The 27374-nt window shown below is 44.0% G+C and overlaps 1 long non-coding RNA gene across 1 annotated transcript in view; it reads left to right on the plus strand.

Moving 5' to 3' along the window:
* LOC144827703 (uncharacterized) overlaps positions 1-26471 on the plus strand; it is a 77836-nt gene extending 51365 nt beyond the window's left edge. The window contains exons 2-3 of the long non-coding RNA XR_013610317.1: positions 25255-25320; positions 25459-26471. This is a non-coding gene — a long non-coding RNA (uncharacterized LOC144827703). The remainder of the gene's footprint in view (positions 1-25254; positions 25321-25458) is intronic.
* The last annotated feature ends 903 nt before the right edge of the window (positions 26472-27374 follow it).

Below are 27374 nucleotides of genomic sequence, written 5' to 3' on the forward strand. Positions count from 1 at the left end.
TTAGGAAAGAGATGTAGTGGTGGTCTGTCCAATCACAGGGGGCGATAGCTTCAAGTTGGATGGAATCTATTTTACCAATGACCAGATCTAGGGTCTCTCCCTTGATGTGAGTAGGGCTAACACATATTTGAGTGAGGTTGAGGTCTGATAGGAAAGATTTGAGGCTGTTGACTGACAAGTCATTCTTATCATTCCAATTGGAGGCTAAAGTCTCAAAGGAAGATCTGGGTACCATGGCGCACCACGTTTGATGAGATGATTTCCATTACCAGCTCTACAAAGGTGACACTGTTTTGTGGAGTGTGGTAGAGTGGGTGGAATTTACAAGCTTGCCTGTTGCTGCAATATACTTTGAATCACAGGTATTCGCATGACGACATAAGATCAGCATGCAGTTGTCTAACCGGTAGATTTTTGCGATGTGTACATGCAATGTCTCCCCTTTGTCCAAGGAATCTATTTAGCCTGATGATGCCAAAGTTAGGGGGCAGTAGTATGTCAATAATGGGTGCAGAGGAGTTGTTGGCCAGGTTTCAGTCATTACTAGATTGTCAGGGTCTTGAGCCAAGATCAGGGCTGCGATGTCAGCAGCATGCCGTACCGCAGATCTGCAGTTAAGAAGCATTCATTTAACCTGTGATTTGGGATCACCTGAGTGAGGAGTAGTGGTGGGGACAAATGTAAGGTTGTTCTTATTTAATGATGTCACGTTTACAGAAGGTTCTCTAAACGCGTCAGAGTGGATTGCTTCAAATTGACAGACATTTTCTATGTTAGCAACATGAGATGGGTCATAAGAGAGACTCTCCATGTTAACAGCATAAAATGTATCATAAGAGAGAAGGAAGATAATATCCTTAACTTGAAGTGGGTCTTTAACTCTGTAGGGCTATGAGGGCTCATTAGGGGGAGAGGTTTCCCATCTGTGGTGTGTAAGGCCACTAGTGAAGGTTCACAGTGTGTGAGGGATGCACAAAGGCCCTCGGGTGAGATTCAGAGGAGAGTGTGTAGTTGAGGTACTCAGACTTCGGGGGTCAACTACTTTTCCTAATTCTCAGATAGCTTGGAGGTGAGGTGTAAGAGGCTTTGAACATTCGCCTTGAACATATAACGGGTAAGTGAGATCTCATCCAGTCTACATTCAAAAGCTGTGTGATTGGAATCCTGATACTTGGGGAGAGGAGCTATGCTGTGGGTTTGGTCTAGGGGAGGAGCAGATAAAAAGCTGTGGAGTTGAGGTGGCAATGTGAGGTGCATCAATAGGTGGGAAGATAAGCACCTGGTTAAGCAGAGGTGCAAGGTCATATGATTCAGGTTGTTGGCCTGGTTAGGTGAAACAGGGTACGGGCATGACACTGGAGTGAAATGGGGAGAGACATGGGTACAGTAGGCGTGTCCACAATAATGTGCGTGAAGACCAGTGAAGTAGAAGGGGTGAAGGTATGTCCTAATGGGTTATGTGTCTCAGACCTGGTTGCTCTTAGCATGTGGTGAGCATGTTGACTCATAGTGAAACGAGAGGAGAGGGATTATGGTCCAACTGATGTCATCGCAGCATATCTACTTAGCATACAGGTCCAGCTAGCAAGCAAGGAGGGGGAGGGGAAGGATCAACTGAAATGCCGTGGTCAGGTGAGGCCACTATTACTGGATTTCGGGGTTCGCCAGAGGAAGTAGGGGGGCCACGGGAGGGTGAGGTTTCCTTGCTAGACAATGAGTTCTTGATGATGGGGAAGAAAGAGTCGAAGAATGCCAGGTTGTAGGCAGATGATTGAATAAGGATGGTCCCATTATTATACAAGGAGATGGTTGCTTCAACTTTGAATGTAGGTGAGGGAGTCACCATAAGTATAAGCCCATTGAGGGGTTTTCTTGGATGTGGTGATGTGTAGCAGTGAGTAAACTTCTGACCTCCATTTAGCATGTCCTTTCATAAAGAAGATCAGATTGGTTATTGTCTCACCATTTCGTATGCAGAAATAGGGATCTGAGATGAGGGTTTCTGGGTGTGATTTTAGGAGTTTGTGTTTGAAGTTTTTAGATGAGTTTTTTATATGCTCAGCAGGTAAGTAATTGTATAAGCATTATCGCCTGCAGGCTCCAAACTCGAAGAGCTGGATCTTAAGGATTTAGAAGCCATGACCAGGAATCTGACAGCTGTTGAATGAGAGAGCAAGATCCTGGGCACATATGGTCATAGACCCAGGGATGAGTTAAAAGCTCTATGTGTTCCCCTAGGGCCCTCTGAATCATGCTAGAAAGTGAAGGAGCACAGGGTGCCTATGCAGGAGTATGGTGGTGCAGGCTATGACCAACAATGAGAGTTCAGGGAAACTGGGAATGATTAAGACCAGGGGCATGTGGAGAACTCAGAAGTAATGTTCACCTCTTGACATTCCTAGGCCAGAGCTCAATTTGGGAAGAGAAAAAAAAATCCTCCTTCAATTTCCATGATTCCCAGGCTGAATCAGACTCTGTTACAGTGAATCTAGTGCTGCAAAATTCCTCTTTCAATTTCCATGCCCACAGTCAGAATCTGCTTCTGTTACAATGTATTTAGCACTGCCTATAGACTATAGCCCTAGAAGAGCAGTGAGAATGTGGTAAATAAATAATTAAATACCGGTTCTATTTTTGACAATAAACAATAAACTGTTAGCTCAATAAATAAGAGTCAAGATACGAGGTAGCTAGAGTTGACAGGCTTTAATTAAGCATAAAGGACTGGAACAGGACAGCCTGCATGGGAATAGGATGGCAGGGCCCGGCAGCTGCCGGGGCAGGATCTGGGAATGGCTAGCAAACTTTTAATAACAGTGCATAATATTTATAGTTAAACAAATACATTGTATTCAATACAGTAGGCGTAGCAGTAGGCGGAGTTTGTAGCAGTCGCGAAAGATAAGGCATAAAGTGGGTGTAACAAGAGGTGTGTACAGGGCGTATACATAGACATGTGATGCAAACATAACAGAATATGTCATAAACGGGGCGGAAACATGGAGGGGGCTACCTGAGCAGCTGGGACCTCTAACCTAGTGGTGCGCGCAAACTGGCAATGACGTGTTACTAGGGAGAACTGGGGGGCTATGACTTCTGTGCTAGAAGAGGAGACGAAAGTCTGGAGTGTCAGAGCGACATGTACCTAAAGTCTATCTAGTATCTCGTGTTTAGAGAACATGTTGATAGAATCCAAAAGTTATCAGGGCAAAGGCTAACAGACACTAAGACTGGTGCATGCATTATTCTACATGTAATGCGTGTGCGAGGAGTATTCTAGGAATATTAATACAGTATTTCTCTTACATGGAGACATAAAGGCTAGACCATGACGGAAACTATTGATGCGATTCAGTAGCTTAGGAATGCAGAGAAGGAGGGCTGGACTGATAACTAGAATCATAACATACTCTTGGCAGACTAAGAGGCAGAGCCAGGCCGAGCCGGGCACTGCGTAGCATGAAAGTAAGCTAAGGGTCAGGGATACAGGTGGGGGCTGTATCACTCCTCGGAGAGGGTTCAGGAAACAGGAGCTGAATCTGAGTCCGGGCCCTTTTGAGGCCTAGAAACGGGGATAATTCAATGAATTAACGTGCACACTGAAAAACGTGGCAACGTAGCTTTACATAGGCCTAATATTCGTTGTTTTCACGAAGACTGGAAACTGGCGTACTAGAGATGGACACAACTGTAATTGCGTCTTTAATCGATCATAGGGAATACATATGCATATTAATCATGCACATATAACATAACATGGGGAACACGTAGGCACATATAACATGGCAAAATTTACTTTTCCACATTCCCTCCTTGTGCCCTACGTTTCCATCAGGAAACATCTATATTCATGATACCATCTATCATTTCATATAGCATCATTTGCTCGTCTCGAATTGTCTTGGAACGGGACTTAGGACTAGGAATACAAGAGGTAGCGCACATGCCGCAAATCGCAGGGCCACATTGTATACAGAGGCAGCAACTGAAAATGATCATTACTGCAATACCTAGAAATGACAATACTTTCCATCCCCAGGCAGATATGATACTCCAGAGCCAACCGGACCATGTCCAGGTGCCTGGATTTCTGGTGTAACTGATGGGCAATTTTATGAAGTCTGGTTATAGCTGAATAAACAGACGGCGCGTTATTAGGAATGAAAATGCAGCAACTAGATCCGATGACTCTACATGCTCCTCCTCTATCGGCCAGTATGACGTCAAGAACGAGACGATTTTGGAGCACGACAAATCTCATAGCAGATTGCTCTTCGGTTAAGTTACCTAGAGCAGAAGTAGTCTCATTCACTACTGCTTCAAGGGTTCTGGTTAGTCTACGTATTAACTTACTATTCTGGACAGGTCCTATAAAGAAGAAGAAACCTTTATTAAAGTCTTGATACTGTTCTAGAGTAGTTTCAGTTTGATCGACAATTGGGGACTCGATCTCCCTTCTATGTCTGACGTGTACTAGATGCGTGTTTCTATGATAATCGGATGGGGCTAGAAAAACTGGTGGCAGTAGGAAGGCAATGTAACATGTTCCATCTCAATCGAGGGGCAGACGAACATATGCGGTCTGACCACAAACAAAATAAGAATGACGTGATGCTTTGAAAATAGATTTCCCACTGTCACTATACTTGACAGTAGTAGTACAATCACTATGTCCTACATGTGCGGAACCATTCTTTCTGACACATAATTCGCCCTTGACTGGTAGTACTGAAATAGCAGGTAAGTCTGGAGTAGTATCAGACTGAACATTCAGGACCATAAAATTCGAAGAATAATTACCTAAATTGTAAACTTCATTTTCTAGATCTAACCCTGTTCTATGGGGGAGACCTTGCTTGTCTGGGAAACATGTTCTATTCAGAAGGGACATATCATTGGAAGATGATGTTAACGTGGACCATGCTCCACGTGAACCATTATGTGAAAACGGATAAGGAAAGAGTGGCAGAACTCCCTTCGGTGTCTGGAAAGAGGGAGTCGACCACACACCCAACAATTGGTGGCATTGCTGGTCTGGTGTGAATAATGCAACATTCTAATAAATGTGTTATTGCGCATAGCAAGACGATAAGATAACTCGTGAGGAGGCAGATCACTAAATGTGTGCTCTACTGTGGCATTAGAAAACTTATTTACATGAGAAATTGGAAAGCATAAATGCAATGCATAACTTGTGCAGGTAACCATCAAACTTAGAAACAATAGAAAACTTAGAAAAACGATACATCTGATAGAGTTTTGACTAACTCTCTCACTATGGGGGTCTATCTCATACATGTCAGAAACCTGTCTAACCGTTTCACCCGAGAGGGACTTAGACAATTAAACTGGCTGACTTATTTTACTAGACCGGAGTTTTAACTTATACTCCTGTTGCGGAGTTTTCTCTAACAGAGGAACATTCAGTTCTGGATTTGACTTAATGTCAGGATTAGAGTCTGGTTTCAGGCAGTCTTTGGAAATGGAAATGTCTGTAGAAATGTCATTAAAAGTCTTGTTTCGGAGTCCATGAAATTTCTTGACATGCGACAGATGGACCCAACCCTTGCGGCCCTCCAACTTCACGGCCGTACGGGTGGTCAGAAGGACTAGTTTCGGTTCTTTCCAGCGGAGCTCCAGCGGACTTGAACGATCAAAGTTCCTGACCAATACGAGGTCGCCTGGAATGACCTCATGTGGTTTCACTTCAGTATTGTCTGGAAATGCGGCGGCAACCTGTGAACGACAAGAGTGTAGGGCAGACATCAAGGAAGCTAGGTAATCTGTCAGCATATTACTTGAAACATCTGTAATACTGCGGGGTCTAGGTGTTCCCCACATGTTTGGGGGGCGGCCGAATACGACCTCATAAGGAGACAGACCTGATCTGGAGTGTGCAACCATTCGCATGAAGAATAGAGCAACTGGCAGGGCAACTAGCCAGTCTACACCTTTCTCTTTACATGTCTTAGCAATACGGATTTTCAGAGTTTGATTATGTCTCTCTACGAGACCGGCTGCTTCAGGATGGCGTACACAATGGAACTTCCACTGGTACCCTAACAAAAGGGAAACATGTTTCATGAGCTCAGATGAGAATGGCTGGCCGTTATCAGAATATACGACCCTAGGGAGTCCATAACGGGGGAAGAATTCACGAACCAACTGCTTGGCAGTGGTCGCTGCGGTGTAATCTGGAACTGGATATGCTTCTGTCCACCTGGACAAAGCGCATACAACTACAAGAACATACTTGAAACCTCGACATCGCTCCATCTGAATATAATCCATCTGGAGGACTTCAAAAGGGTGGTCAGGAGGCTGGAATCCACCTTGTTCCACCGGGACACTTTTACCTGGATTGAACTGGCAACATATCATACAAGTACGGACTTTCTGCTTGGCTGCAGCTCGTAAGTGCTTGTTGAACCAAAGGTTCTGTATACTGTCTAACATAGCTTTTTCTCCTAGATGTGCTGGACTATGTGCGGTATTAATAATGACTTGAACCATAGAGTCGGGGAGAAACCATGTGGCTTTTCCCTTCGTCACCCATCCCTGATCTGTCTGGACCCCTCCTTGTTCGGACCATTTCTTGATTTCTTCAGGAGTAGCATGTAACTGTATGTCTATGACATCTTGTGTAGGGTCCTTAACTGTCATACATGTAGTCGGATCTGGAGTGGATGTCTGTGTCTTGTTAACTGGAATGTCTGGTGTCTGAGCTGTAAGCTTGGCTGTTCGATCTGCTAGATCATTACCTTGGGAAATAATATCAGTAACTTTCGTATGTGCCTTGCACTTCATAATAGCGATAGATGTCGGTAAATGTATTGCATCTAACAGAGCTTGAATGAGGAGACCATGCTGAATCTTGGTTCCATGAGAAGTCATGAAACCTCTCTCCTGCCAGAGCACTCCGAAGTCGTGTACAACTCCGAATGCGTAACGTGAATCTGTGTATATGTTTACTTTCAGGTTCTTGGCACGTATGCAGGCTTGGGTCAGAGCAACTAGCTCTGCTGCTTGAGCAGACAGGGTGTCAATACGGTGTGTTTCAATAACTTCAGTGTCAGTAGTCACTGCATACGCGGCTACTAGTTCTCCTGTACTAGTTCTCATACATGAACCATCCACATGAAGTGTCAGGTCGGGATTAGGTAATGCAATGTCTGTCAGGTCTTGTCTTGGTTTTGTCATAGTGTTAACAACTTCCACACAGTCATGTGTGGCAGGATTTGAAGTAACTGACGGTAACAGAGTAGCAGGATTTAGAACGTTGCAGCGTCTGATTTCTATGTGTGGCTGGAACAGTGTCAGTTCATAACCTGTTAAACGTGCAATGGTCAAGTGCTGAGTCTGTGTTCGGTTTAAAAGAACTTCCACGGAGTGTGGAACTTGTACTGTCAGGGAGTGTCCTAATACTATGGAATCACTTTGTCTGATAGCTAGAGCTGTAGCTGCAACTGACTTGAGGCACGCAGGCAGAGCCTGGGCTACTGGATCTAATGCGCTCGAAAAATAAGCACAGGGCTTGTACTGTCCGGCTTGATCTTGTGTGAGAACAGATAATGCAGTACCATCACGTTCTGTGACAAAAAGTGTAAAAGACTTACTGTAGTTCGGTGTAGCTAGAACAGGTGCTTGGCATAAGGCTTTCTTTAATTCATTGAAACTAAGTGTATGTTCAGATGTCCAAGGGAGGACAGTCGATACGGCTGCCTCCTGTGTCGTTAACTGTATCAGTGGCTTGGCTAGAAATGCATACTGAGGAATCCATTGTCTGCAGTAAGAAGTGAGGCCAATAAAAGCACGTACCTCCTTCTGTGTCTTGGGCTGTGGAAGACTCGCTATCAACTGGATACGGTCTGGTGTCAACTGCCTACCCCACTTGGACAGCAAGTGGCCTAAGTAGATCACTTGCTGGACACAGAACTGGAGCTTCGAAGGGGACACCTTGTGCCCCTGCTCGGCCAGGAAATACAGAACCGTAAGTGACGCACGCTCGCAGTCACGTTCAGAACGGGCTGTGATCAGTAGATCATCGACATACTGGAGCAGGGCAGTGTCAGTTGGCATGTGAATATTGTCTAGTTGTCTTTTAAGTGCTTGACTGTAAATACTAGGACTTTCTGTGAAACCTTGAGGAGCTCGTGTGAATTTATAGCTCCTTCCATTTAAACAAAAACCGAAAAGGTACTGGCTGTCTGGATGAATCGGGACACTGAAAAATGCATTCTTGAGGTCTATTACAGTAAAAAATGTAGCTTCAGAATCAATAGCTGTCAATAAGGATGAAATATCTGGGACTACTGGATACTGGGGTATGATACATTTATTAAGTTCTCGAAGGTCAATCACTAATCGATATACTGGAGGTGCATTTGGATCAGTACGTTTCATGACTGGAATGATAGGAGAATTACATATATTGGAGTCAGTTTCTACGACCACTCCTTGAGCAATAAGCTCGTCAATAATTTTGGATAAGGCTGCTACAGCCTCAGGTGGCAATCTGTACTGTCTGATTCGTGGCAGGACTATACCTTGCTTGAGGGTCACACGATGGGGTGTGATTTGCATAAAACCAACATCAGTTGGACCTTGCGCCCATAAATGCTGCGGTACATTGGATAATCTTGGATCAAAATCGCGTAATACATAGTGACCTTTATAGTCCCTTAAAAACAAGCGTATTCCTTCTGGGGAACAGCAAATAACTGCACCTAATTCTTTCAATGTTTTAATGCCTAACAGATTTTCTGGACATGACTTTGTAAGTAACAAATCAGTAGTTCGGGACAATGGACCAACTTCTAGAGTAACTGGCTTTGATATCTCGTTTACAATAGGCTTTCCTGAAAATCCAAGGGAAACATTTCTTGAGCCTGAGAGCGGAGCCCCTGGAACCTCGTCATGACTGATAGTAGTCCTACTTGCCCCTGTATCAATCAAAAACTTTCTGTCTTTCCCTAATACTTGACTGTGTACATAGGGACCCTCTTGATCTACAGGTATCTCGATGAGAGGCAAGCCTACCTCCCTCTCTAGGCTGTTTCATGAATACTGTTGATACTCTGGATACTCTGACTGGGCATATTGGTACATTTGCTGTGTAACATGCTGTGTTGCAGCGATGGGCTGCGATGCTGGAACTGTCTGTTGTGCATTCTGTGATGACGGTGAAGTCTGTGAAACTTGTTCTTGTCTAGGCGGACGTGGTCTTTCTTTAGTCTTACCAGTAGCTATGTTGTGTTTCAGAACTGCACACTCGTTTATAAAATGACCTGGCTGTTTACAATAATTGCATGTCCCTTTAACGGGAGCTGCAGGATGACTGGCTTGATTCGGACCCCTCTTCTGACTGTCTTGTGGAACAGATTGTGCAACTAATACTTTCATTTTCGTATCTTTCATACGTCTCTTTTCGTGTTCTTGCTCTTCTCTGATTCTGTTCTGGTGATACTGGAGCATCTGGAGCATTTGTGACGGGGTATTAGCTTGCCAGGTACTTTCGACTTTCAAAACTCGATTTTTAACTTGTTACCTTGAATTCTCGACTAGTTTAGTAACAAAAAGATGAGGGTATGACTCGCTACCTGTCTTCAAACCACTGTTGATTATAAAACATTTTTCAAATCTAGAATAAAAATCACTAGTATCTTCATCCTGTTTCTGTTTGCATGCTGAGATTGCATCCCAATCTTCCTTTTTCATGGCTAGTAATCTTGGCAAAACTTGTATCAATAACTCAGGTAATTCTTTACATTTATCTCCAAGACCGGTACCTGGTACACGTGCATTATCTTCAGCTTCTAGAGCTGTCCAATCTATCTTTTTCTCTCCCACCTCCCATTCTTTTTCCTTGAGTTTTTCATATATGCCCGCAGGCAACAGGACCTTTAACATTTTAATAATATCTGGATACGTGTATTCTCCCATACGGAGCATGTCTTTTAATTCTCGATGGAACCCTGCTGGATCTTTGTCGTGACAGGGAATTAATTTTTTCATCTCTAAGAGTTCCATCTTTGTGATCGGGGTGTAAACAAATACTCGTTCTAGATCGCCACCCGTTCCTCTAACTGGGTGTACTTCTCGTAACGGATGCTGTCTATCTATGTAAAATGGTTTACTGTCTGGAGGTGAGACATGAACAAAATGCGGGTTCAGAAACGTTCGGTATTTGTGGCGCTGTTCTAGAATGGTACTAATTAAATCGGTACCTAAACCTTTCCATTTATACTGGAGTAACTCGTTCAGAACATCATGTAACGGACCTGGATCAGAATGTTGACCCTCATACAGTGTAATGAGGTGCTGGATCATATACATACCCACCAGTCGCTGCTCGGCTGGGGGCAGTTTCAGAAACATTTGTGCCACTATTTCGTCTGGAAAAGTGGTAGAATCAGTAACCCATCGGACTGCTGATCGGGCTAGTTCTTGTTCATGTATGGTACTAAGTTCACTATAACCGATACGTGATTTCAGGATGTGATCGGTAGCTTGAAATACTTGTTCTAGAGAACCTTGTTCTGGTGCTGGAAGATGAAATACTTTCTTGTGTTCTGGACGTGAATGTCGGTCTAGAAATCTAGATTTACCTACATACGCTATTCTGGCGGTATTCTCGTCATCTACTTCTTCGGTATCAGAGTTACTTTCTTTCTCGCTTACTTGTGCTGCTATACGTTTCTCGTGTAACCTTATTATTTCCTTACGAATTTTCTTGTACATACTCTCTATACTACTGAGTGTCCTGTGTCTACCCTCGGCTATATTATCACTCCACCTTGTCAGGACTTTAATTTCGGTCAGATCTTTAGTCGGACAATCTTGTTCCCTTATTAAACAATTAATTAGAAATTTTAATAGCATGAGCTGGGTCTCAGCTTTCCTTAGAGACATGATTTCGCCAATACTTTCTGAATCTTCTCCTGTACGGATGAAACGATATATTCTGTCTAGATCTTCTTTCATATTCGGTAGGGTGTCCAAATACTCGGTCACCCGTCTTACACGCAATGAATATATAACCATATTATCATCGCCTGGGACTGGATCATAGCGGCATTCGGTAAGAGCTCGTCTGATATCTGCAACAGACTGATATTTGGGCGTACGCTGTAACGCACGTTCATGTAACTCGACTAATGTTACACGTTTGTTTGGCGGCGGGGTACCAGGAGGACCTCCCCCCGCGGCCCCTAAACTGGAATCGTCGACTGATACTCTTCGTGCTGGCAGAGTGACCGATGTAGCGGGAACTTGTACTATGGGCTGGACCGGGGGTATCGTAACAGGTGCTGTAACAGGTGCCCCGGTGGCTGGAAGAACAGGAATTACATTATTTACAGGAGCTGGCGGAGCAGGATTTGCATATTCTGGGACTGTGTCGTCCAAATAGGACGAGAGAAAAATATCGGCTGCGGTCGGTTTGTGACGTAGCTTAATCGGAACTAATGGCGGCGGAAAATTACATGGTGCTTCCGGGGTTGCTTTCGGCAAGCCCTCGGCAAGAAGAGGATACATACCCTTAATGAGGGCATTTCTCTGTCTGTCTGACTGTTCAGCTTTAACTCGTTCACCTATTTCGATTAATTCCCTTTCTTGGGCTCTTTCTGAGGATTCTCTACTTAATTCTGACTTTCTGATTTCTTTCTCTGTTCTTTTGTGAGATTCTTTGCGCCATAACTCGATGGCATCTTTCTGGGACTGTCTGGATTTCTTTTTCCATAATGCTTCTTCTACTCGCATGATGCACTCGGCATCCCATGTACCTGATACAGGCCATCTATATTTCTCTTCTAATTCCTTGGTGTACTCTACCCATAAATCTAGATATAATATGGCACTTATGCCATGCTTATGATACATAAAATGACCTGGACTGTCCCTAGGCGGGACAGGAACTGCTTCCTCGAGCAGACCTTTTCTAGTTTTTAACTGACGTAACTTTGAGAACAGAGGCATAACTAGGCTAGAGTCTGGACACAGTACAATACACGATAAACACAATAATAACTGTAATACGAATCATTCATACCACGACATTGAAAACACATGGAATAACATTAAGAATAACAGTTCGGACAAGATACTACCTGAAATACTGCTGATCAAAATACATGAATTTCTCGAGAACAGAACTTACTAGAACAGACTAGATGCACTGCTAAAACAGTACGAAACTTACCGGTCCCATAAAGAGACACGTCAAGACCCGCATCCACCTAAGTGAACACTTCGTGTTGGATCTGTGTACCCAAACCCACGGACCAGAGACAAATTAATTGACCCTGTCTAGATACTACCCCAGCAACGGTACTCACCGGGCAGCAAGAACGGAAGGCCTCGGACTGGACTGGACTGGACTGCTACGACGACGGACGGACGAACTTCGGACTTCAGTTACAGGTGGGCCTCCGGATACCTCGGACCTTGGACTCTCGGCTTGGGCTCTGGTCGGGACTCGCCGCGTTCCTCCACCGCCTCGTCTGGACGCTGGACCGCAACCTCCGTCTCCTCCGTGGGCCTGAGGGATACTTGAAGCAGAAATATCTGCACGTGCACGGTATGGTTCCGTCATGGCTGCAGAGGATCAGGGGGCCTGCGTGGCTTCTCCGGCGCGTGGGGAAAGGGCAAGTCCCTATTCGGGCGCCATTATGTGGTAAATAAATAATTAAATACCGGTTCTATTTTTGACAATAAACAATAAACTGTTAGCTCAATAAATAAGAGTCAAGATACGAGGTAGCTAGAGTTGACAGGCTTTAATTAAGCATAAAGGACTGGAACAGGACAGCCTGCATGGGAATAGGATGGCAGGGCCCGGCAGCTGCCGGGGCAGGATCTGGGAATGGCTAGCAAACTTTTAATAACAGTGCATAATATTTATAGTTAAACAAATACATTGTATTCAATACAGTAGGCGTAGCAGTAGGCGGAGTTTGTAGCAGTCGCGAAAGATAAGGCATAAAGTGGGTGTAACAAGAGGTGTGTACAGGGCGTATACATAGACATGTGATGCAAACATAACAGAATATGTCATAAACGGGGCGGAAACATGGAGGGGGCTACCTGAGCAGCTGGGACCTCTAACCTAGTGGTGCGCGCAAACTGGCAATGACGTGTTACTAGGGAGAACTGGGGGGCTATGACTTCTGTGCTAGAAGAGGAGACGAAAGTCTGGAGTGTCAGAGCGACATGTACCTAAAGTCTATCTAGTATCTCGTGTTTAGAGAACATGTTGATAGAATCCAAAAGTTATCAGGGCAAAGGCTAACAGACACTAAGACTGGTGCATGCATTATTCTACATGTAATGCGTGTGCGAGGAGTATTCTAGGAATATTAATACAGTATTTCTCTTACATGGAGACATAAAGGCTAGACCATGACGGAAACTATTGATGCGATTCAGTAGCTTAGGAATGCAGAGAAGGAGGGCTGGACTGATAACTAGAATCATAACATACTCTTGGCAGACTAAGAGGCAGAGCCAGGCCGAGCCGGGCACTGCGTAGCATGAAAGTAAGCTAAGGGTCAGGGATACAGGTGGGGGCTGTATCACTCCTCGGAGAGGGTTCAGGAAACAGGAGCTGAATCTGAGTCCGGGCCCTTTTGAGGCCTAGAAACGGGGATAATTCAATGAATTAACGTGCACACTGAAAAACGTGGCAACGTAGCTTTACATAGGCCTAATATTCGTTGTTTTCACGAAGACTGGAAACTGGCGTACTAGAGATGGACACAACTGTAATTGCGTCTTTAATCGATCATAGGGAATACATATGCATATTAATCATGCACATATAACATAACATGGGGAACACGTAGGCACATATAACATGGCAAAATTTACTTTTCCACAAGAACCTCTTCTATTTCTAAATGAATCCAGTGCACATGCTACAAATTGGCCCGGCTAAAGACAAGGGCAAATAGCTGCCAAAGTTAAGGCTAGGCACACTGAAAAGGTGTGTCATGGGCACACAAACATCTTAAGTAAGCCTGCCTGCTCTGTGCCAAGCTACCAAAGGGTGTACACAGGTTAATTTAATGTGTGTTTATGACTTACGCTGCCTTGGATTGTGGTTCATGTATGGACAGGGTGCATACCTCTGACAACCAGAAACTAGGGGTTGGTGGTAAAGCTTATTTGACAGCCAATGAGAGACAGACATGTCTTATCTTCGTTCTCCAGTGACTAAGACGACCGTCTATGGCTTGCCTTTTATTGTTAGAGTGTGACTCCATCACATTGGAGCTGGGACAAGCGAATTGGGCCAAGAGTTCGAAAGAAAGCTTTTGATTGGATAAAGGGCAGATGCAGTGGGGAAGTTCTGAGCTGCAGTTGGCTAGATGTGGTGAAGCAGGAACCAGTGGAGGTTGAAAGGTGAGGTGCAGTAAGCCATGGTGGATCCCGGGGCTCAAGTAGTGTGGCAGGCTGATGAGGGGTGGTTGAGTGCCCTTATTTGCTGAGCAGGTGTGTGCAGGGGTTCCCTACTCTGGTGGATAATAGGTTGGGAATGGCTATGCCTGCTCCGAAACTGCATCTTCCTCACGTCGCTTCTGTGCTACTGCTGGGCTGCTGCCGTTGAGCGACCATGAAGGGTAGCCTCTCATAATGGGAAATCAGTATGAGACGGCTGCTGTTTGCCTAGTGATAGGTAAGGGGTGCACAGAGTGAGAAAGCATAGTCTATGTGTGCATGAAAGAAATGAGTGGAGCTGTTCAGTAAAATTAGGCAAAGGATCCCCCAAAAATATATTTTCTTGTACAGCTTGATTATAAAGTTGTTCTTTTTAAGTCAAGGTGAGCTACATGTGTGTAGCAACACAAATCGTTTTTGTAAATGTGCCCATTCACTGCATGACTGTATGTTTCAATTACCACATGCAAACAAATTCCTGCCCTGTCATCCAAGTGCAGGCATTTGATGAATTGTAATGGGGTGACAGTGGCTAGGGGCACAATGACGCATTCTGTCGAATATCCGAAACACTTAATTTGTAACATAACAATACTTTCCTTCCAAACAGTATACTCCACTCTGTACCACCTCGGAAAACTTTACAAAGTAGTCATAAGAAACACTAAATAAACACAGGAAGAAATGAGGCAGACTTTAATCAAAAGTAGGGGTGGGCGGATCTCTGATGAATCTTGCAGAGTTTTTATGTAACTCCGTGGGATTACGCAGAGTAAAACTTCACGAGTTCCACCTACCCCTACCAGAGACCCAATTTCTAACATAAACATTTTATTTTTCCGTTTGGGTTTCTTTTTGGCAAATTCAGAGGAAGGAGCTCAAATGTCCACCAGTGAAACAACAGCTGGTTTAGAAGAGGCTGGGGGAGCATTACTGGAGAATTGAGTCCGTATCAGTTAAGAGACAGCTCTTGCTTCTGCAATACTCTTTCTATTTTTTATGAGGTTTGGAAGGGCACTAATAGTCTTATTGCCCTTACTTGCAGAGCATTAGCGACTGTTACTTATGCATCCTCACCCGCCTGCAGCTTATAATCATAACTGCATGGAGGGTAATTAACAGCTGTTATTGCACAAAGGTGTGGACTTTAATCCTTAATTAACACACAAATCCATATTGTTGTTTGGAACTGGCATTAAAGGAATATCAATGACAAATACCTGTTCTTAGTAAATAATTTAAATTTAGGGGACATGGCAATGCTCATGTGAGCTGCCATAGCGAAGCTAAGGGCGCAGGGGTTCTAAGGGAAATAATGATGCCTTGTAAAGAGCATTGAAAAATGCTTCCCAGTCCCTACCAGAAATGTAGTTATTGGTCAGGAGCTTGACCTATTTATCTGCTGTAGAGAAATTCAGCGTGAATAGGCTCAGGTACACAATTTTATATGCAAATTCAAATAAAGCTCAATTAATTTGAGCATCAATTGAGCTTGACGTACTGAGTCTTATTTGAACCTGAACATCTACTTAGTCTAATATTTGTAATAGTCAATCAATGCTCAACTACACTTACATAAAAGCTGCCTAATTGATAATACAGTTTACATATACAACATGCCCAATTGAGGGTTAATTGGGTAGTGCTTGAATGAAGTGCTCAACTCTGATAATTTAGGCATTTTTATGGCATTTATGATGATGTTCAAATTGTTGTGAGTAAATGGATAGTAAGGGGCAGATTTCCAAGTCCCTTGCGCCCCTTTTGCATCATTGTTCCCATGTTAAAAATTACGCAAAAGTGGCGCAAGGGGCTTGTAAATAAGCCACTAAGTGTTGATTTACAATTTTTTCAAGGAGAGATTATTTAACTTTTTAATTATTTAAATTACCCACCCACAACAATCCTTTAAATGTAAATTACAAATTGAGGCATATATGTTCTCAGTCAGCAAACATGCAATGATGATCAATATCTAATACTCACATAATTATTTTTTATTTATGCTATGGATGTTTCTGCGGGATGTAAGAAACTAACTGTCTTTGTCTCATAGATTTTATGAGATAAACTATTCTGTGATGAGTACAAGAATTTACATTGAGGGTTAGGGGAAACTATGTTAGATGCAAATCTGTAATTTTGCACTGCATTTATGCATGAAATGAGTCCTTGTGTCCATTATTGGTGTGAGGATGCCTTTAAACAAAAGCACCCAAACAAGATCTGTTCAAGATCTGTTGCTCCCATGCATTTGCGGTAACGTTTTACTAAAAACCGAGCGTTAGCTGTAAATGTTTTCCACAAATTATGTGTAAATATACAAAGTGGCCTACAGGCACAATGTTAAGATTTTTGTGCAACAAGCATATTGTGAAATTCCCCAAATTACTAAGGGACAGACTTACAAGCCCCTTGCGACATATTTACGCCGCCGTTGCGTCACTTCTGTGATGCAGCGGTGGCGTAAACCATGCATCATATTGCGACGTATTTACAACGTGACGCATCTAGGGAGATGCATCACGTTGTAAACCCCTGCGCCACATGAAACCTGCGTCAGGATTCATGTGGACTTTCCGGCGCAGGGTGGACATTCCCTCGCAGGTATGCCTCGTAAAAGTGACGCAGTGAAATCTACAAGATTTCACTGAGTCACTTTTGTGGCCATGCTGCGTCAAAACCCTGCACCTACTTGAAGCAAGCGTAAGGATTGATGCAGCATCTTAGGCATAGGGCACCCCGAGCCTTGCTGAAGCCGTGTCATGCTTGCGAGTCGACTCCAGCAATGCGCCACATTTCCGCCGGGGGATGCTACACGCATCTCCCCATCCATGCGCAACCGGCGCGCTGCATTATAAATGCGGCACATCAGTGGTGGCCCACGGGTGGTTTTGCTGGTCGCAAGTGTTCTGGCGCATCCCTGCTGATTTGCTGATCAGCAAAAACTCTGCCTCCCGCAGTGCAGAGTTTACCGGCATCGGTCACCATCCCACCCCTAGCCAGGAGTTCCCCTTGCGTTGCTTTCTCAGGGCAGGACAGGATTATCCAAAAATAAAGTGAGTTGTAAGAGGTTTGCAATAGGAGACAAGTTTGGCTATGTCCTTACACAGCAAGGGTGTTCAAGTGTCGGGAGCCTGAAAAGAAAGTGTCTCGAGATGTACTTGTAGAACATGCTACAAAAGCGAAATCAAACATTGCCTCTGCGTGATCTTCTGTGAATCACTCCCTGCCCGAACATCAGCTCCACCCACTGTTGCTTGAAAGCATTTGGGTGCAGGAAACTCAAGAAACTCCACCAATAATACTGCAGTGACCACATATTTCACCAGGCCTCGCCTCTGACGAAGCTCTTCCGAAAAGATGTTCTTGGTGATTGGGCTAGTCCCCGCTCAGCCTTTCACCCCCTACTGGCCTTGGCACAAATCTATGTTCCTTCAAGGCATGACGTCCTCCTTTCCATGCCTTCACAAGCTAAAAGAAATGCCGGGCTGGCCGGCTGCCTTGTTGGATTATACTGCGAGATCTGGCTCAGCACACTGGAGATCCACCCAGGCTGGCTTGTGTCCTCTGTCAGTGACAGTTACATGCTTGAGCAGAGTGAGCGATGATCATGTGATGTCCCGTGGTTGCTTAGGGTTCTTCCTCTAATAGAAACTTCTGCCTGCCAAGTTGAAGCCAGTAGAGGAGAGTTGCGCCGTTGATTGGTGTGAGATGGGGGGATTTGGGATTGGAAGGGCTGGGTTGAGCAGTATGGCTTCGCAGGAACAAGGGCTGCACAGGGTAGTTGGTGTTGTTTTGGATGGTACACGGATGAGGTGTTATTAGGCAGGGTGGGTGGATTTTGAGGATTTGTCTAGGGTGGAGCGGAACTCTCCGGAATCCCACTCCAAGGAATTGTGTGTAGTGCAACTCTGTGAGCTCCGTCCACCTTTACAAATTACAAATGTATGCCAGAATAATTGACATTCCATCCAGGCCTATTTGAAAAAGAAACTTTTCTGAATATTGGACAAATGAAAACTCACTTAACATCGCTTGATATCAAGTGGACGCAAAATAATATCCTGCCTTATTAGTGTTATAGGAAGTGCTGCCCAAGCATCTACAGCCCCTCCTGTAATAAGGAAGTGTCCGTGAACAATTAAAAACTGGTTCAATTTCTGGTTGCATCCCTGCGGTACTGCTGTAATACAGCTCGTGATGTGTTTTGAATGGATATGAGTTACCACAGGTGATGCCTAACTGACACTGGGTATGAAATGTGCAAAGTATCCCTATTCAAGTGTCTTTCTGTCTTATTAGCACACTGCAAGAAAGTGACTCTGTATATACTGGACCAAAGTAAGGTACAGTGTGTACAGAGGCCACAGTCCCCAGAGGTTTGGCAGAGGCTAATGTTTGATATAACCTTACTCTTTAAAGTGGTAGCTTGGTCAAGCAGTAAGGCAGCATCAGAGGACAGTGTAAAGCATTTGTTGTACACCCTCAGTCAGCAAATGGTCTCACACACTCAAGAACTGAACTCGAGGCCAATTTTTTTGTATCAAAAGAATTGTTGTTTTATTTTAGAACCAACAAGGTATCAAAATATACTTTCTCAGAATGGATTACTTTAGTTAAATACTATTCAAATAGGCAATAGACTCTTTGAATACAATAGTTACAGTCTGTTGCAATAGGCAACCCAATTTCAAACACAATGCAACATTGAGCTCAATGTGAGTTTTCAGTTAAATGCAATAAGTTACTTTGTAGATTACTTTTCTAACCACAGAACTGGATCCTAGATTCAGTCCCAGGAAATGAGCTGTAAACAGTTAAGTAAAAGCGTTTTGGTTACAGTAGTGATTTTTAAGGAATAGAATTGCAATTTAAAAGTTGATTCAGAAACTTTTTCAGGTGAAATTACCAATGTTATCCTATGGAAGAAAATTCAATTTGCAGGTAAAGTATGTTTGCGTTACTTTTGTAATCCAGTGCTGGGCTCCTAGGTTCTGCACTTGGACATCTATCTAAAACAGGCAAGTAATTGTGTTTCTATTGTTGGCACGATTTTATTGAACATTTGTAAGTTTCAAAAATCGACACTTAAAAACTTTTTCGGCAAAAAGCAGACAATGATATCCTATTGGAGGAAATTCAAGTACGGTTATAATTACTTTTCAGGGTCAGTACTGGGCTACAAGATGCAGCACAGAGGTCACCCCTGATAACAGGTGAGTAAATCGGAATTCATTGTTCGGCTAATTTTAGATGAATGTTTTAAAGTTCCAAAATTCCACACTTAGAAGAATTTGCAAGTGAAACCAGTCAATGCTAGCCAATAAAAAAAAGTGAGTTATCGGCTTTTAGGTAGGTACTCGACTGGTAGAGTTAAGGTTCTGGGTATAGAGTCAGGGGTCTCCCAGGGCCAGGTAGGTACAGTTGATACCCCCTCAGTGGCACAGGGTCAGCCGGGTGCAGAGGTAGTTAGGCCCAATGTTATCCAATGAGAGGCAGGGGGTCTTCGGTTGATGTGGGAGCTGAGCTCCTGATCACTTGCTCAGGGCAAATGGGGAAGTGGATTAGGAAAAAGGTTGCATTTCCAGGGGCACTCGGGCAGCTGGGTGCAGGGTGCTTTTGAGCCGTCGGGTGCTCAATGTTATTCAATGAAGATCTTGGAAAGTGAACAAAGGCTACAGGCTCGGGGACGGAGGATCTTCTGGAAAGACCAACACTTCGAGGGGTAATTTGGGATCTTGGAGTATAGGTAGGCACCCCGGAGTTGGTCACAGGGGGTCGGGGGGCGCCAGATGCAGGGGTGTCTTTTGGCATTGGGAAATCTTACCCTCTGCTGGTCGCGGTTGGGGGGTCCCTGGTTCTGAGGCTGCAGGCGTCTTCTGGGTCATCGAGGAGGGTCCATGGGCACTGGATTCCAGGTCAGAATCACCGGGGAGATGTCCTCAGGGTCTTTGCCCACTCGAGCAAAGTCCAGGCTCGGCAGGTGCAGAGTGGGCTGGATTCGCGGTTCATGACTGGCACCAGAGGTATTGTTGTTTAAGCAGAACCACTGCTCATGGGAGTCCCAGTCTCTAAGAGGGTAAAGGCAGGCATGTCCTCCGGGGTTCTCGAAGTTGCTGTCCACAGGAGACGCCGGTATTTAGCATTAGAAGGTTTAAGGATCAACAGGCCTGTACGGCTGGGGCCAAGTCAGTTGGTGTCGTCCTCTTGTTAGCAGCTGCCCAGCAGGTCCTCTTCTTCTTGGTCTTATTTCTTGTTTCGAAATCGGGATCTGAGGAAGGAAGGTTTAGGGTGCCCCTAAATACTAAATTTAAGGGTGTTACAGGTAGGGGAAGGGCAGGGACCAATAGGTCCCTGTCCTGGGGCGTGTACACCCCCTATCCTGCTCCTCTCCTGTGGGAGGGGGGGCAGGAGCCTATCTCTGATTGGGCAGGGCTTCCCATCCTCAAGATGGACTGAGCCTGGAGTTTTGCTTAACCTCGCCTCTCCAACCTGAGAGGTGGAGTTGGCATAGGCTGGCACACGCCCTTTCCTCATGTAGGGTTTCCTGCCAGTCTTCCCACCAGAGTGAGGGTCAGAACCGGTGGGGGCCAGTTGCTCAGTACAGCAAGTGGTCTGGTGAAGCTCACAAAGGTGGTATGCCTTCAAAGCTTCCCTCTGCCCATCCTGGAGGAGGAGATCTAGCACCTCGCCCAGGATGTGCATTGTTGCATGCCCAGGAGAGCGGGGGCTCTCCACCCAGGGGTCCAGCAATATGTCCGCTGTGTGGCAGCCTAGGCAGCCTCTCAGACAAGACCTGGATTGTAGGCTAGGTTTCAGGGGACATCTCTAAGATGCCCTATGTCGTGCATTTTGATATCAAACTTATCAGTCTTCAGAGTAGTCATTATGGTGCTGTGGATTTCGTAATGACAATCTCCCAGCAACATATACTCTTAATGGCATCACTGCACTTAAAGTGCCCAGGAATGGCCCTGGGTACTGTAGGGGTACAGGGCTCATGCACCTGTGCCCACACCACTGGCATAGGGCACCCAGCTAGAGGGGTGACTGATGTATGCCAGGGCAGTGGGTTTGTGGGTATGGTACACAGGGATGTATGCCATGTTGACTCTGTTTAGTCCAGGACACTCAGCCTGCAAAGGCAGTGTGTGTGTGTCAGGATGCAGGGCCCCGAAGGTTGGCACAATAAGTGCTGCAGCCCTTGGGGGTCTTCCCTGGTCACAATGCCCTGGGTACCTAGGGTACCATATACCAAGGGTTGACATGTGGCCAGGGATGCCAATTGGGTTTCAGCTTCAATACAGTTTTAGGGAAGGAACACAGGCCCTGGGCACCTGATTGGGTGGAGCCTAGGGCACACTCAGTCAAAACACATCAGCAACCTTCTACTGCCCTGCATCCTGAAATGTCTGATAGTTAGTGCAGAACATCAGCAGTATATCCATAGGAGAATGATGTAAAACACATTGTCAAAACAAGTCAGTGTTAAGCTTCATAAGTAAGCTTTAACCCCATTCATGCGCGGTGAATTTTTGCGCTAGCGGTGTTTTGAAAAGTGGGTGGGACTCGGACGCCTCTGGCAGTCCTCGGCACATGCCCACCGTGACGCATGACGGCCGGGAGCTGTCATGAGCATGCAAGGGGTTAATTGACAAGCTTACCTTGGAGATCTCCACCTGGCCAGAGGGATATTAAGAGAGTGTGTCAGCTGAGGAGGATTCTTGTGCCAATGACCTTCTGGTAAAGATCATGGCATGAGTAAAGACAAGCATGCACAGGACTTGGTCTTCCAAAGATGGGGCCAGGCAATGATAGCCTAGCAAGTGTCCCCCATTGGTATTGGACTGGACTGGAGACTGGCATGGTGAGCTGAGCTGCATTGGCCTGGGAAGATGAATGACTATGGGTCCACCAAACTTTCTCCTGCCCACATAAATGCTCTAATTGACAAAGACATGCTGGAGTATGGTGGGTGTTTGGCCTCAACTTGTGTCCTTCCCTACCTCCTGGGATTGAACGCTAATTATTTTATTGAACCTGGGTGTAGCACTTTGCCTTGGAAGGGCATTAGATCAGGGCATAGAGCAGTGACACCTATGGGTCTTTCCTGCGCCTCAGTGTTGCAGGAACTATGAAGCTCTGAGAAATGCGCTCAGAATAGTTGGTTATGCCCCCCTGCTTATTGATAAATAGTGAGCAGAATGGACATGGAGATTTGATTGCCTGTTCCACAACAATGTGGCAACATGGAGCTTCAGTTCAATAACATACTTGCAATGCACCTGATGTGATGTGTAGATGCGTCACTACGTTATATTTGCAAATTGGGTATTATTATCCTCAGCCTTCTTGCTAATGAGTGAGATGACCAGACTTAGTGGCAGCCCACTGTCTAGATGGTACAGGGCTGGTGGAGGTTTAATTTCTTGCTGCGGGGAAGCAGTGTCTATTTCTCACTTCCCACCCCGAGCAGGGTGGGGACATACTCCATGGAGTAAGGAACAAGAGGTTGCTGTAACTGAAGTCATCCACTTTATCTTTCTCAGCCCAACCCCTGTTTGGGAAACCATAACCTACGCACCAACCACTGTGCTGCCTAAGGCAGAAGCCAGTCTTATCAAATACTCAGTATTGGGGGGGGGGAGTGACCCGGATTCTCAGAGCAAACTTCTAGAGAGCTTTATGCTGAGAATTGACTGGACTAAAGATTCCTACTGATAATGGATATGCAGTAGGCCCTTGATAATAACATTTATTGTGTGCCCCCTGCTTATCAAATCAGCAATATCAATTGGACAGAATATTGAGTACAGCATAATAAGAATACATTATTAATAGATAAGTAAGTCTAGATTTTCTATACCTAACTCCACATATATGTACCTATGTGGCACATATATCTTCAAGATACATAGATGTGGAGACAGGAGTAGTACATCTTTACTTCTCTATATGACCAACCTTTTGATATTTTGTTCCTCAACAGTCCACCCTTGATATTAGTATGCCACAATAGTGTTGGTGTCGATATTCAGTCGTACAATCGTAATTGGCTGTGTGGTCATTGAGTTTGGACTTCTCAGGGCTGACCAATGCAAGAGTGCTGAAAGAGTGAAAGCACCTGAGTCATTGTTGGTGACTCTATAGATCCCTGTGCCCAATAATGCTGCCAAGGCATGCATGAAAGTATGTATTTCTCTAAATATAGAGTTAAAGGAATGATCTCAATGTGGTGGGCCTTCTTGTAAAAGTAAAGGGCCTCATTCACAAAGGGCCTCCACTCTTGTGGCAGAGGCCCTGCAATCATGGTAGAGTCTCAGCACTCATGGTGGAATCTCCGTAATGAGAATTCTCGTTGTGAATATTCTACATCAAGTGCGGAGAAAAACAAAGGCAGGTGGAATGTAACTGGCCGATAAGGATTATATATGAAGGAGGCATTATGTATGCAAATTATATGATTATAACATCACAATATTCAATGTAATATTCCTCAACATGGGGGCTGATATTACTTTAACTTTGTTATCTTTCTAAATTTGTATTAGTAAAATGAAAATGTTTCTTCATTTTTATTTTTAAATCCTAAAAAAGAATAAAACCATTTTACATACTTGAAGTCAGCTAGACTTACAGCACATTATGAATTTACAAATCAATATGAGTAATGTTAAGGCACCTCAAATACGTATGATTTCATTATACTTTGCATATTGAATAATCTTGTAATATTGTGGGTGCATAATGGGGACATTGCCAACAATTACATTAAAACCAAATATAATATTAACTTGGAATTCATGTAAAGAGTTAACAAAATATTGAACAGCTCAACAAAGTATCCTTGGTATTACATGCTACACAATTGCTGCTATGATTTTGCATACCAGGCTACTTTTAAGTATGAATTCCCTTGTGCACGGCAGCCATGCTGTGCTCTTTCTTAGTGATACATACTGTAGGATCCCCCTAAACTTGCAGGCATTAGTTAAACAATCCACTGGCACTAAGAATGTTTTTTATACCATTCCAGACCAGTCCTATTATTACAGCCGTATGGCATTGGACCGTTTTCTTGACTGTAAGTTTACAGCCTCGCCGTTTCCCCCCATTGGAGTACCCGTCATATTTAGACTTTTATCTTCATGAATTCTCGAGTGGTTGTGGAAATCTTGGTGTTTCTCTCTACTGGGAGCATTCAGGTATATACTACTCCAGGCCGTCTCTAATATCAAGACCTTTGGGGACTGGACTGTGTTTTTGATTATATGTGTACAGCCTTGCAGTTGCCCCCCACTTGGGGATCCGGTCACAAAGCACTCCAGGTTAGCTCAACCACTATCTTGGCCATGGCATAGTGGCACTTTGTATGCACTAGCATCCCACAGTATATCCACACGGATATCGCATCAGGCTATTTACTTATTGCCAGCCTGCACCTCCCGGGATATGTGTGTGTGTAATTTCTCCCAATTCCTCTCCTGTGCTTAATCTTGTGACTGTTAACAACCTGGACTGACATAATATAGGCCTCTCCTTTGCCTCTAACCATTTAGCACTGCTCAAGGTTTCCTACATGTTGATCCAACATCACACGGTCCTGTTGGTTATTTTAGCTTTTCTTTGAACTGTTTCCTATTGCAATACCTTATCTCCCTTTGCAATCATTTTTATCTGGTTTGCAACTAGAACATTGAGCAGTCATTTGCACCCCACCTGAAGCATGTATATTTAACTTCTCTTCAACTGTATTTTTATGTATATGTATGACTGGACATCAGAATCAAGCCTTTTTGTCCCTTCCTAATACAGGGTTTAGAAGCAACCCCGAGTGCGTGTGCCGAGGTTGAGGGGCCACTATCTTCCCCGACAAAACGGGTAAGCATCACAAATTGACTACTTGTAATAACTCTGTAGCCACATTTATACTGAGAGTTTATATACATGTGGCAAGTTACTCAAGGTGTGCCCTGTGAAATGTGTAAAACTCAATTTTTAAAACTTGTCTCTTTACAGGGACGACGCTGACCAGCTGACCATTTAAATTGATTCAATAATCTACTAGTTGGCTGTATCCTAATAAACCACCTTCCAGATCTGGAATTGTGGTTAAACTCACTTTTTTTTACACTTTACCTGGTCCTGAAGAAAACCACGTCACATCTATGAAGAGCTTCAAGGCTGAAACATGTCGACCATTTTGAGACCATGACATGTTGAATCTTCCTGCCATAGCCCACACTCTTTTTAATCCTGACCCTTGGATGTCCCATTAAAGTTTGTTCCTCACATACCAGGTAGTTAGTTTTAACCTCACTTTCACTTTCCCACACACTCCCTCCATGCCCAGCTCTTCTGTAGGTTTTAGAATACCTCTCAACTACATTGAGAAAAGATTCCTGAGCTCCTTCCTCTTAGTGAGGGGGTTATAGCCCACACGGCGACTAGGTTTGCAGTGCGAGGAGGTTCCTGATGATGAACCATGCCACCAACAGGTGGGTGAGATAAACCATCCTTAAAAAAGGGACTCCCCCGCAATCCCCCTCTTCACTTCAGACCCAGGGGTGCTTGTTTGTGTTGCCATATTACCCGATATGGTATATTACAATAGGATTGAAATGGCTTAGTCTAAGTTGGGAGCAAAATGCACAATAATAAAGATCTAACCATGGCTGTCTTCATGACTTCATACACATGGAACATAGAATAAACATAAAATAATTGATTGAGATATCCGATCTATTCCTCATACTTATTAGCCTTTTAGTATTCATTGATGAGAGAATACAGGACTATACGTCCATTGCCAAAAATTAATGTAACTGAATTCATTACTGTGGAGATAATAAACAACACTGAAAAAATACTGTTCATCTTAACTGTACCACTAAGGTGTAGATCATATGATAAAATAATATTACAATTCCAGAATTCAGATTCGTTCAAGTCAATACTACAAGTACATATCAACTTGCAATGTGAAACCATAATGTATCAAATTCAGTTTTTTACAATGTCAATACTCAATAAAGAAACCGACCATATGCTTGCAATGTATGGATAATGCTGTCCACTGTGTTCCAAGAAAAACTCCCAGGGTGAGAGTGTGTAGTGTGTAACTGGAAGGAAAGTGAAAAAAGTTATGTAATTGAGGCTCTAGCATGGGTTGGTCAACCTGTTATAGCATATGATATCCATAGGACTCGCATTCATCCGCAGAGGAAAACTGACTGGTGATGACAAGGTTCAAGGTATCCAAGAACTACAGTTCAGAACATGATTATCCTATGGGTCATGCGCTTATGGGTTCATGTATGATATATTCTAGTCAATTCAGACAAACTAATTTGACCCTGATATAATGAATATCTTCCTGGTGGCAACATTGCTTGATATGTTTAGGTACTGAAAAGCTCTTCTCATAGTAATTCAATTATAGTATATCACTGTGACGTTTCGCAGCACAGTATGCATAATAATGGAAAAAGACAAAGCATATAATGGCGGCTGTGGAAAAATGAAAATTCATCTGTCATTAGAAAAAGCAGCTGAATCCCCATGGCATTGCTAGCAATCTAGAACATGCACATTGCAGTCTTCTAATCATACACATGAGTCTAACAGAGATTATACTTGTGAAGTAACTCCTGGGAAAAATAGAAAAATACAAAATAATTTAGGTAAATGGCCAGTATGTCCAAGACCAATTTTTACACACGTATTTCTAACATCCCATGGTCTAAATTAACAAATACAAGCCTTGTGAGTGATCTGCTCATGGTACCAAAGTAAATGTATCCATATCGATGACACATCCGCATGGCTTCAACAAGGATGAGAAAATTAAGGTAAATATTAAATGAGATGAGACCGAGTGACTGAAGTGTTATTAGGCTTACTTTGGTGCCAGAATCAGTTCACTTGTATGGTTT

This window comes from Lissotriton helveticus, chromosome 4_1 (assembly GCF_964261635.1).
Source record: "Lissotriton helveticus chromosome 4_1, aLisHel1.1, whole genome shotgun sequence".
NCBI lineage: Eukaryota > Metazoa > Chordata > Amphibia > Caudata > Salamandridae > Lissotriton > Lissotriton helveticus.